Genomic DNA, 13,715 nt, shown 5'->3' with positions numbered 1-13,715 from the left:
CTCTGTGATTGTGTTACTTTCTTGAGTCTGTTTTCTCCATAGATCTGGGAGAATGCCTCAGCTGTAAGGCACAAGTAGAAGAGTCTCAGTAGTCCAGTTGCATGTGCTGCTTCTCCATAGCTTCAGTTTGGTTGTGCTGGTCAGGTTGTGCTGTGGCATGAACTGGTTGTGCATTGCTCTGGGCATTGAATGTACATTGGCCTGCACTTGCTCCGTCTCCTGCATTGGTCATTCCATCTTTTGGAGTTGCGCAATTCTATTTGTCAAGTGGATAAGGACATTAGTTCAGTTTAGTTTAGTTTATTATTTGATAATGCGCACCAAAACCCAGGGGTAGCCGGGCGCAGCAGTACAAGAATGCTTAAGCTTGGTTACATACAGTAAATGCATACATATTATAACAGTATTTACAGTGCAAATGTACAGCAAATCACGCAGGGGGTAGGGGATAGTCTATGTTACAAGTTTCAGTAGAGTACAGGTTTCAGAATATTTACATGCATAAGTCCAAAGGTTGAGGCCGGGGTCCATTTTAGTAGGTGTCATTGGTCTGGAGCCAACTTTTCACTTTACATCCAAATCTAGAGTATGGTTGATCATCTCTTAGTGCAGATGGAAGTGCATTCCAGGCCTGGGCAGCTCTAACGGGGAAGCTCGCACCACCCGATTTTGTGAGTCTGAATCTAGGGGTTTCGAGCAGAGGGTGGGTGGAGGCTCTGGTCTAGTGGCTGGAAGTTTTTCTAGTCAGTCTAGCCGCTATATATGGTGACGCTGTGATATTGAGTCCTTTGTAGGTGATAGATAGCGTCTTGAGGAGGATTATATCACTAATTTTTAACCAGTGGTGATCTTCCCTAATGTTAGTGATATGCTCTCTACGGGCTATGTCTAAGGCTGCTCTAAGAGCGTTGTTCTGCAGTTTTTGCATTTTATTTATGATAGTTTTATTAGCACCTGCGTATAGGGCATTACAGTAATCTAGTTTAGACATTATTAAGGCGTTGGCTAGTGTGATGCAGTTAGTTCTGGAGAGGTAGGCTCTAGAGGCTCTGATTAGTTTGCAGGTGTAGGCTGTCGATGAGGCCAGGGAGTTGACTTATTTTTTAAGGGATAGTGTAGAATCAAGGTAGAAGCCAAGTGTTTTAACCTCGGTTACCACCTTGATTATGTTGCCATCTATATTGAAGGCCGAATAGCAAAGGCTAAGTTTTTGAGGCTAGAGTCGGAGTCCAGGATCAATATCTCTGTTTTGTCATCCTTCAGGTAGAGGCCGTGAGAGGCTATCCATGCCTGAATGATGAGGTAAATCTTGTTTACTAGGGCTGAGTCTGCGGCAAAATTTCCAGAAAGTGGTATGAGGATCTGCGTGTTGTCTGCGTAGTTGGTATAGGTTACCCCCAGTCTGTCAAGTTTGTCGAAGAGTGGCTTAGTAAAGATATTGTACATTGTAGGAGGATGGAGAAATGTTCCTTAGAGTTGGAATTGGCTTTGCTGATTCTTTCGTTGAATGCATTTTTCTTGGTTTGGATTATTTCTTTTTTGTATTTGTTTGCGAAGTTGGCAAGTAAGGTTGGATTCTCATCTGAGGGTGAGTGTCTCCAGATAGTTTGGAGTTTACGTTTTTGGATTCGTAGTTCTTTGAGGTGAGGGGTTAACCAGGAATTGAGGTGTGATTCTTGTTTACTTTTACGTAGTGTGATAGGGGCTATGGTGTCCAGAGCTTTGGCCATAGAGATGTTAAATGTATCAACTAATGAGTTAGGGTCAGGGTTAGTGACGCTAACAGTAAGGGCAGGTAGGAGGAGAGGGAGTAGTTTATCCACAGTGATATCTTTTTTTCTTCTGGTAGGCTGAGGTGGTACAATTTCACAATTATCTGTTTGAAAGGGTACTATGATAGTTGAAAAGCAGATGAGATGGTGGTCTGACCAGGTTTGAGGGGTGATATTAGCAATGGTGGTGATACAATTCAAATTGGCTATCCAATCTAGAGTACGTCCTTTAATGTGTGTGGGAGCTAGGACTTTTGTGTAAGGCTATGTTCGACAAGGATAGATTGGATAGATTGGGCCTGTTTATCCTCAATATCATTGAACCCTAGGTTAAAGTCACCTAGTAGTAGGAGCTGGGTGGAGTACATTGTACTAGGCAGAGCCCCGGCTGGCCCATAGAGCCAGGGTTTGCTCCGGAGTACTTTAAAATGAGATAGCTGCACATTTGAGATGGATGGGGGTGCTGGTTTATTACCCCAACACCAATCAATAAGGACAACTCAAAGGCTTGACAAAGGGAGTCCGTTTAATGACAAGTACAAAAAACGGGAGTCATGGAAATCAACAGTGATGCAATAGTCCGTCTCGCTTCAACTCCGACGAACTTCATACAATCAGTAACATTTATACTCCAAACTCGTCATAATTGACGTGTAACACTCAAAAGTTAATATTCATTTTTATTGGTTAGGAAAAGGGAACTTTAATATAGGTACTATAGCTGTATATGGTAACGGAGTGAGGGGATTTGATAAACACTATCAGGTGGGCGTCTAAGCCCTTCCTTCAAACATTACTATTGTAGACGTCACTAAGAGTACAACGTCCCATTGGCTCTGCTATCTATGGACCCTAGATTATTTGGCCCATTGTGATTGAGTTGGCTTCAACCCATGCATACATTTCCACTTTACTTAGCAGAATGCAGAATGGCCAGCCAGGTGCAGGATGCCCCACGATTTACCCGTCCTTCGTTCAATCCATCATTACTTTAGTGGCTATGTGTCAATTAGTTAGCTGTGGTTGGCCTTGAAACTGCATCTTTTTGCCAGGAAAAGTTATAATATCTCTGTCTGGGTGGCTGCCAAGCGTAGGTGTGAACCCATGCACCTTCTCGCTAGGGTGGTCACGTGCTGCTCACACCGTGAATTTGCAGAGTTTCCCTCAATTTGTGCATTTAATTCTTATTCGGCTTGCCACCTGCCTATGCCTCCTTATCTCGACCTTCCAAAGACAGGATATTCTGCTCTTAAGTTTCAATTATGTGAAGCTACTGTCCGTTCCTTCTATTGGTCTGACCTTGGCTCTTCCTGGCGCAAGTTGCATCTGCTGAGTTTCGATTCAGCCATCTCCTCTCGTTTCAGCTGGAAAACGAATCTTGTCCTGTTTGGCCTCTAGTAACCTGAGTTGATTCTGCTTTTGTGTAAAGTAGACTCGCACTTATAATACTGTGCTTCGTTTTGAGGTAGATTATGTATAATGGCGCTTGCCGCTCTATTCTTTCTACTTAGCAAGCCGCACTGTTTTCTTAGCTTTCTTGCCGTTTCAAGCATATGTACAGGCATTAGCTGGTTGAATGACTTCATCCTGCTTAATCATTTACAGCTTAAGCTTCTTTATATTTCAACATCGTTCTCTCCTTTTAGGTTCACAATATCCTTATTCATGGTATTTTGTCTCTTGTGTCATCCTTGGGTCGTCATATCTTCTATCTGCATGTCCGTCCGGGCCTTCGTGACGGCACCATTCGTCTTCCATTAAGTCCTTTTTGATTTCTTCCAGGATGGTGCTTAGGCAATCTTCATTTCGTCTTATTTGCTGGTAGGGCTTTCTCAATGGATACCTTACTATCCATGGTTTCCTGGGTATTTTTAATTCACTAGGTGTGGTTTATTTGTTTATCATACGTCACATACTTTGGTGTGAACATTCCTGGTACTTCAACATGGGTGATGGGAGTGCAGGCTTTATTTGGGACCTCCTCTACATGCCCCCCTCTGGGCGATTCATCAACCACTTCCGCTTCCTCCTTTGGATTTATCTTACTTGGTTCCTCTGTACTCATCTTCACTTCATCGTCTGGGTTCATTCTTTCTTCATCTTTTGGGCTTGTACAGGATGGTTTGAAGAAGTGTCTTTTTGGAGTCCATATCTTTATTACTCCTTTTAGGCTTCCTGCTGTCCTTACATGTTTGTCTTTATTCCATGTCATTAGTTGACATTGTCCATATGGGCTGCAGTAATTCCATTTTCCCATATAATTTCTGCATTTCCTGGGATAAAGAAACTTTGTACCTTCAGGTGCATGCCCGCTGGCCTTCACAGAGTCTCTTATTTCATCATCAGTTAGATCTTTGGGCTTCCATCCTGGCTTGACATCAATCACGATCTTCATCCCTATGGCTTTCTTTGCAGTTTTCTGGCATTGCGAGATTATTATCTTGATAACACAAAATCCTAGTAATATTATTACTAGTAGGGCTCCCAGAAACTTGAATGCATCTGCCATCCATTGTGGAACCCATGAAAACAGTAATCCAAACCAGCTGTCATCATCAATTTCGTCAGTTTTGTTGATCATCTGGTTCTGTAGCTTTGTCAGCATACCTATAGCTTCTGTTAAAGTTCCATTTTCTTCATCGTGAGGTGGTATAAATGTGCAATATGATTCTCCAATTTTTGCACAAACTCCTCCATCCATAGCTGTGATCATATCAAGGACATATCTGTTCTGGAGAGTCATCAGTCGGATTGCTCTTAACTGTTCCTTAATCATGTTGAATCCTTTTATGGTCGTGTTGATCATCTGTAGCAATTCCATCTGGTTATCTGCAACAATTTAGTATTTACTCCAACTTGGATTCTTGGCACGAAGAGCGTCGTGAACACTGATGAGGTGAGGCTAAACAGCCTGTGTTCATATCGGATCGCATGACATGCTTTTTCTGATTTAACAGAGAAGTAATTTTCTCTCTTCATTCAAATTATCAGTTTCACAGATCTCTTCTTTCTCAGGTGTGCATCTGCTTTCGGGAAACTGTCAATGTTCAGGTCACTTTTCGGGATCACCAATGCTGGAACGTGGACATTCACTATTGTGCATATGCCTCCCCAGTTTTTCGGTAGTCTGATGTATGCTTTGGATCCGCATGCCCAATTATGATCCATAATCACTGCAGTTCCATGTATCATTCCTGGAGCGTCAAAGATTCGTCCACAGTTCTGAGTCTCTCCCATCTTCCTTGTGCCATTGTTTCTGAAGCACAATTTTGGGCTTTCTAGGGGCACTATCTGCAAGGATCCTCCTCTGCCTTTGACCCATGTCAGCAGTTTTGCAAGTTTTGGCCATAATGGCTTGCACATTCTTTGTGAGTTTTCAATTGCTTCCTTGCAGGCTCCAAGAACCATCCATGCTCTGCAGATCACTACTCCTTTCTCCCATCCGTCTGGTGAAAGCACTGTTCCCCAAATCTCCATTTGGCCTCTGTTTTTCCAAATTTGAGACTCCTCTGGAGTTTTTCCTTGGACATTTAGTCTCGGGTTTACTTCCCATCTTATTCTTGCTCCTTTAACTCCAGGCTTCTCGTACCTGATCACATGATTTCTAGTATGAGCTCTGTCTCTTGTCTTAATGTCCTGCACATAATCATCTTCATCAGGATAAGCTGTTTCAGCTGCCCACATCAATGAGGCATCACTTCCCATGAACTGGCCTCTGGTCTTGCACATTGCTATGGATGAGAGACAGCGTGCTGTTGGGACATCAATTTCTACAGCCACGAAGATCTTGGACTTCCCCATGCTGTACGGTAGCAGTGCACAAATGAAGCATTCCCCTTTGGAATTACGTCTTCCAACTTCTTTCATGTGCTGGTATCAAATGTTGTTTCCCAAATGTGCTCTGCTGTCCAGGTAGTTGTTTAGTTCATTGTCATCTCCATTCATACTTCTTTTGATTCTTAATGTTTTCCTGTAGTTGGCTATGATGACATCCCTGAATGCATCGATATGGCTTTTTCTTGCTGGTGGAGTTTTCTGGCAGCTGTTTCCAGGTCCTCATGCATCTTTCCTCTGCTGTGTGCAAATGCCCACGCCAACCAGCCTGACGCTGGTCCGGTATATGGCTGTATTGTGGAACTGGTACTTGTTCCTTGTGTTAGGACATGTGTGCTTGCAATACAGTTTCTGCTGTTTTGTTCTTCATTTCCTCTTGTAGTTTCCTCGCTCTGACTATGTGCAGGAATAATGAGTCTACTATCAATTGTGTCTGTGTAGAGAGTTTCTCCGAGTTGGCTTTTCTTTTCTCAAGAGTTCCTGATATAGCTGCTTCTGTTGGTTTTTCTCTCAACTATTCTGTGAAGTTTCTTATGCCAGGCAGTCTCTTCTTCTCTGCTGCTTCATTTTGTGGTCTGCAGTAATTGATACAAGGCCGGTTTCACGTGCATTCAGTGTTTGTGTGCGTGTAGTCGTCAGTGATTTCCCTTCATTCACTTCGTGCCGACCCTGTCTGCTGATTTTCTTTTCGTTTGTTACCGCAAGTGTATATGTATCATTGCTAATTACATTATTTTCAAGTTCATTCACTCCTCCATCAGATCTTCTAGCGACTGGAATGACTATATAAGGTCTGGGTGCTTTTGTGGGTTTCATGCGTGCATCATCAGGTGGGTGCACTGAAATTGGAATGCTTTGTGCACCAAAAAAGAATGCAGTTCTGGTTGTTAATTACAGTAAAATAATGATAAAAATGATGCATAAGTACATTATGGTTCTATACGTTAGGCGGCAGCATTTTCTTCCAGAGAAGCGGGGACGCCTCTCTTCTTGTGGGAGGACCAGGTTGCTGCTCTGGACCCCCATCTTGATCATTCAACAAATGTCAATGTTATTATTCTCTCACCCAATATCGTCTTTCAAGTTCTGTGCTTACGAGTGTCAGGTGCTTCAAAAGTGTCCCCCCTCTTGTGAGTGACAAATTTTCTCTTATTTGAGGATGCAGTTCCTTTGCTAGACTATGGAAAGAATTAAGTAAAATAACACTTCAGTGAGTTCCTTTACTGTGCGTGTTCAAAGTAAGTAAGCTCCCAGTCCACTCCTCGAAACTGCTTTGGTCCTGAGGACATATTGGACTCTGATCAGTATGATGGAATAGTGAAAAAACAACAACAAGTATAACAAATGAAGTTCTTGACTCTGCTCCCTCGATCTGTCCCTCGGCGGAAGGCTTTTTAGAATCTCCTCAGATAGCTCCTTTGATGGTTAGAAAGTTCCACTTGAAGCATGATTCCATGAAGGAGCATTCCCATCTGTGCGACATTAGCTGGATCTCTGATGAACGTGAGGACGTCAACATCGGTAGGTCTCTCCACTAGCTCTGGAAAGTCAGTGACTAGGCGAAAGAGGACATTATGTGCCAATCTGCTGTCTTCTGGTGACAGGGACATCTGTCCTGTCTTGCTGGGTTCTGGATTATATGTTTTTTCCTTGATGTAAACAATGTCTGCACCATCCAGTTGCGTGGAGTGCGAATAGAATTCTGATCTTGTTTAAAAGATGGCTTAAATGTTTGGTGTTTGCTGGGTCTCGAAGAAACATGAGTGTGTCTGTTGTTCTCCCGATAAGAGTTGGACAGTCTTCGATTATGCGAAAGAACAGTGTGTTGATAAGCTCATCTATTTCCGCCTGTGATGGGAACATTTGATTCTTTCTCACTGTACTCAGGGAGTACGATAAATTGTTCGGCAATGACAGTGAGGATTTGTCTTATTGTCTTTTCATTTTTAGGATCTTGTAAAAAGTCTGTGACATTGGTGAGCCTCCCTACCAATGACGGGTATGATCTTAGCACTAGGTCAAAGTAAGTGACCAGGTCCTTTGTGATGTCTCTACTGTGGGACACCATAAGAGATTCCGAGTAGGGTTCCGGTGTGGAACGAGTTGGGATACTGTATTTGCTTCCAATGTAAATGTCCTTAGTCAATATTTGGCATATTCTTTCTCATCAAGGCTTAAATCTGCCTCAGTCCAAAGTTCGGCAGCCACTATTTTATGTTGTGGCTTATACGTGCAATTTTTCTTCTTCACCCTGCAACTAGGATGCACAGAGTGTCCGTTTTTATGTCCTTATCCCCTTTTTTGCTTAGAGGAAGTGTCCAATTTAAACCACAATTTGTAAAAATGTTCCTTGTCCTTGGTTCACTGGTCATGCGTCCTTCTTCCCTGTCATGGATCTCGTCTGCACGTGCTGTGGTTATTCCCAGTCGTTCGTCGATTCCTCTTGTTGGGGTGCAGGCAGGGGGCCTTCTCCGATGTAGGGTTTGATATCACTGAGAAAAATCCAAGCTCTCCTACCTTTTAGCTTCACTGCGGATGGAGTGCAGTCCTCCACAATAAAAGGACCGTTTAATCTTGGTTCGTCCCACTTTTTCCTTGTATGATTTTTCACAAGGACGGCGTCTCCAGGGAAGACGAGTGGAACATGTAGACCTTGAACTGGGTCTGTTGCAGTGTCTCCTTCTGTGTTCTGTGCAGTGCTGCACCCTTTTCGTCATTACTGCAGCTGGTCTGAAATTACAGTAAGGCAAGATATCATGCAGTTCAAGTAATTTTGCATTTCAGACCACAAAACCTCTCCTGTTGACTGGGCATCACATCTAGCTCTATCTCTGGGCATCCGGGGAGTTCTCATTCTTCTTCCTGTGGCGATCTCGTGTGGCGTAAGATAATGGTCGGAGCCTGGTTGGTTCTGAAGTGCATACAGTGCCAGTGTAATGCAGTGCAACCATCCCTTCTTTAGAGTAAGCTTCAACTTGGCTATCCTCTCTTTTAACAAGCCGTTGAGCTTCTCACAGATCACATTACTTTGCAGATGATACGCCAACGAGAACTTGTGCTTTATACCAAGCAGCAAGCTAATCTGCTCAAAAAATTGAATTAACAAAGTGAGGGCCGCTATCTGATCTCATGACTTCGCATACCCACCACCTTGGGAACACTTCCCTCACTAAAAATGTGGCTGCACAGGTAGAGTACGGGTGTGTACATGGATCTGCCTCTATACATCTAGAGAATGGACACACCACAACAATTAAGTATCTGTACCCGTTAGATACTTGAATCATGTTGACGTAATCGACATGCAAGTGTTGAAAAGGCCCATTTGGCTTGGGGATGACTCCTCTAATTATCTTTAATGTGTGCCCAGCGGTGAATTGCTGGCAGATTATGCAGTTCACCATAAAGAATGTAACCTGCTCCGCTAAATTCAGTATGAACCAGTCTTCCATGAGGGTTGCTGCTAGATTCACTTTTGTCATATGCGCCGGGTTATGTAACTGCTCCAGCACTATTTTTAATTGGGCTATAGGCATTACTGGTTTACCAGTGCTGTCTTGTTGCCAAAATCTGTCAGGGGGGTTTAAAGAACACCCTCAACGTTTCCACAGGTTTTTCTCTTCCTGTGGTGCCTCCCCTTGCAGTTCCATTAGCTGCATTTGCCCAAGACTGCTATAGGCTTCAGGTGTCGTTCGTGCAACCATCATTCTTTCATTTGTAGGGGAGATTTCTACTTCCATAATCATCTCACTTTTGGATACCACATGCTTGGCTTCCGTGTCTGCTGCTTGATTTCCGTGTGAGATAAAATCTGTCCCCTTCGTGTGGGTGGTGCATTTCACAACCGATATGCCCACTGGGAGCTGTAGTGCCTTGATCAGCCTGTCTAATAAGGCTACGTGTTGCACTGGCATGCCGTCCGCTCTGAGGTAGCCCATCTTTTTCCAGCATGCTAAGCTTGCGTGCACTGTTGACGTCACATAGGCGGAGTCACTGTACACCGTTACTTCCTGGTCTGCGTGATTCTCAATGGCGAGTATCAACGCCAATAATTCTGCAGCCTGTGCTGAGTAATGAGATGGTATTTGTGCACTCAAAATTCTCCATTTGCTATGTCTTTCATTACAGCGATGCCAGTATATCTTTGTCCGTCACTTAGATTGATCCTTGAAAACTCGTCAATAAAGATGATCTCTCCTCCTACCAAGGCATTTTCTTTCTCCCTGGGGATTTCATCATAGAATTCTTCATAATTTTCTCAGTCATGTATCGGCTCTTGCTCAGTGACTGGCACTGCTAGGAACATGGCTGGGTTTACTATCTTGCATCAGACTATTGTTATCGATGGATTGAATATGATCACTTCATAAGCAGAAGCTCTCTGAGATGTCAATGGCCCTCATTACGACCCTGGCGGAAATCGAAAAACGATGGCGGAAATGCAATACCGCCATCGAATAGCGCTCGGTGCGACTATGACCCGTCACCGCAAAGTACGAAGCCATTAGCGACACCGTAGTGAACGCCAACGCTAACTGCACCAAGCACGCGCGCGCGCGCCATGCCAAACCGCAAACACCACCATGGTGCAACGGTACGCCAATTCCGACCCTAGCGGACATGTACCTAACGCCATCAGGCACGGCGTAATGTACCATTCCGCCATGGCGAGAAGTACGGCATCGCGAATCAACCGTAAACGGCCCCACTGAGTGCCTGTACACCGCTCCCTGCCCACAAAGTACAACTCCCCGTAGGTGCAATGAAGCCACAATGCAACCATTGAAATGTACAAGTCACCCATGCATGCCAACGAACAAAAGAAACACAAGAGGGGCCAATGGGAGCTGCAGGGCACAGATGGCACGAATACAGAAGCCATCCCAATGGACATGACCACAGTCCCCCACCAAGAAACGCACGCAAACACAGGCACCTGTGACCAGCAATATTCCGAAAACCACATCATTCCACCAGTCCACCTGGCTGACCGGCATCTGTTACACAAAACCCAATCCCCCGCCCCTGAGCATGACAACATTCAAACTGGCATATTGGCAGCCCCCATCCCTGACCTCACTGGGCTTCGTAGGCAAACGCGCACAGCACAGTACCACGCAACTAAACCCCGAAGCTGGAACCCAATGCAGATCTCCTCACAATACATCGCCCCCCAAATAGGCATATGCCACATCACTTGCAAAGAAAAACGCTACACGGGCCAAATCAGAATAGAAATTTTATGCACATCAAAATCACCAAGCCCATACAGCCATCAGGCCATGAACTCCAAAACACTAATCACCATTGTGGGCTGCTTCCGCAAGAAATGACCAGCCACTACCTGTGTGTCGCCCTGTTCCCCCATGGTACACAGAGCCACATTCACGTACGAAAAGGCAACATGGAAGCGCACAGAACCGCAGGGCCGTCCCAATGGGGAGGCACTAGTCCAGCTGAAAGGCCGAAATGTTGCTCCGAGCCACCAGTACTGCGTAAGGGCATGTGGCCCATTGGCGATCGTCCCATAAGATCGTAATGCTGCTCCACTGATTAACACGAAGCAGCAGGTGTCGGGAGTAAAATCCATCTGCAGGAGTGGCATACAGATGGCAGTGGCAAAAGGGGAGGAGATACCTGTCAACCAAAAGAAAAGAAAAAGAACAGAATGGCCATCAGAACTACATACCAACAACTCACTTCAATGATCACACGAAATCCACAGCCATATGCATGCTAGCCCACTCCAAAGGAACATCACCACCCCAAAACCACTTGCGACTCATAACCATCTATATCGAGGTGCAAACACCATCACAAACGAGTGTCTGAGGGCGCCTCGAGACAGGGAGGGCTCAACAAGGCCAGATGGACGATGGTCCCACTATGGCAGCCCTGCATCACATAGCGTAAGGGAGGCGGATAGATCCCAAGAAGCCCTGTACATGGCAAACTCTGTATCAAATCACCTGCCCATGCATCCATCCATCATTCCCTCATCCCGGGATCAAAATGCCTGAATAATTACTCACATAACATTAGAAACATCCATTGAGTCTGTGCGTTATGCAGCCTGCTAAATCCACAGTGCCCCAGCCCGTAATTCCAGTGTTGTGAAGTAACATGTATTTGGGAACGGACGGCCTCATCGCCCACGTAGCTATTGCGCATCCCAAACTATTCATATCAATCATTGCTCCCTCGCCATGGGCCCTGTCTCAAGGACATAGAACAATAGAACGTTACATTTGCAGTCAGACCTGTGGGCATCTCCTCGCCGCTAGCTGGAAACCGAAAGCGCCGCCCTTCGAATTCCTCATTTGCAACATCACGTCGAAAAGGCATCTGTGGCCGTTTGAAATCACTAATTATTCCATCGAGTGCGGCTGTGTGTGAAAATGGCAACTGCCTTCACCCACGAATGGGACGCCCCGCCCGTCGTTGCAACTCGGTACAGTGATGCATGAGGGCCCACCGTTACTCGAGTACTACGTCCCACTGACCCCTCACAAGTCTGTTCGCGACTGCACAGATAGTATGTGAAACAATGGGACCACAGCAGAATGAACATATCAACCAAACTTACACGGCCATCGGGTACAAATACATGATTGCAATAGCAAGATACAATTCCCCGAATTGCAGCGTTGTGCGCGGGACGTGCTCGGCCAAAGGGGAGAGCAGTTTGCACAGGTGGAATCAATCACCACAGGTGGAGGCCATACAGCCTGAAAACACATAAATTGCACAGCCAGTCTCCTCCCACAACCACACCGAAATGCTACCGGCAGGACTCGCGATGTTGGCCCTGGGGGACCTGATAGCACTGCAAGTGCTCCGACTCCAAGAAGTAGACGAACACCAACTACAACCAGCCGCACGGAGGAGACGCAGGAGGAGGAGGAGGCTAAGGCAGGGCCAGCAAGGCCCACCAGCACAGCCACTACCACCACGCAGGCAGCCCGCAATTCCACGCCTCCGAGCACATCCGTTCAACCTCACTGATGAGCAGATCCACACCCTCTACCGTCTGGACCGGGACACCATAGCCGCCATTGTGGACATGACACAGGCTGACCTTGTCAGCATGATAGATAGCCCAACCGCCATCCCACCCCTACTGAAGGTGGTGTCTGTACTCCACTTCCTGGCCACAGGCACCTACCAGCACACAGTCGGACAGTTGCATGGCATTTCTCAGCCACTGTTCTCACGGACACTATTGCAAGTGCTCGATGCCCTCCTGAAGCACGCAGACGACTACATCTCTCTACCACGCTCGGAGCAGGAAATAACCAACACAAAAGTGGGATTCCATGCACTTGCCGGCATACCGGGTTGCATTGGTGCCATCGACTGCACCCATGTTGAATTGGTCGTCCCACATGCCATGGAGGCCCAGTACCGCAACCGAAAACAATTTCATTCCCTGAATGTACAGATGGTGTGTGACTCCAACAGGATCATTACACATTGTTGTGCCCGATTCCCTGGATCAACCCATGATTCTATGGTCTTGAGGAACTCTACAATACCACGCTACATGGAGCGACACGCAGGGAACAGATCCTGGCTACTCGGTGAGTCTCATTACATGCATGATGATGTGGGGTATGTGAATTGGCAATGACCTGCCAGGAAGGGGGGGGGGGTGTGCGTACGTATCAATGGCATTCCACATCATACGTTTCTCGTCCACATACAGGTGATGCTGGATATCCACTGAAGAGATGGCTCCTCACACCAGTCCGGAACCCACGGGACCAGCATGAGGAGGACTACAACCATGCCCACTCACGTACCCGTGTAGTCATTGAACAGGCATTCGGCCTACTGAAGACCCGTTTCCGCTGCCTCAGCAGGTCTGGCGGGGCACTCCTGTACCGCCATGAGAAGGTTGCAAAGATGGTGATGGCATGTGTCATGCTCCACAACATGTGCGTACGTAGAAATGTGCCCATGCCCCCTGACGCTGAACTGCAAGCACCTGATGATGGTCATGATGAGGGTGGGGATGTGGCAGCACCTCATGGAGTCTGCGAGGCACCGGAGGCCCGTGACATTCGTCAGCATCTCATTGATGTATGCTTCTAGCACTCACGCCTGGTG

Source organism: Ambystoma mexicanum, chromosome 4p, assembly GCF_040938575.1.
Source record: "Ambystoma mexicanum isolate Mex_15411 chromosome 4p, UKY_AmexF1_1, whole genome shotgun sequence".
In the NCBI taxonomy this organism is placed as follows: domain Eukaryota; kingdom Metazoa; phylum Chordata; class Amphibia; order Caudata; family Ambystomatidae; genus Ambystoma; species Ambystoma mexicanum.
Note: the sequence above shows the minus strand (reverse complement) of the source record.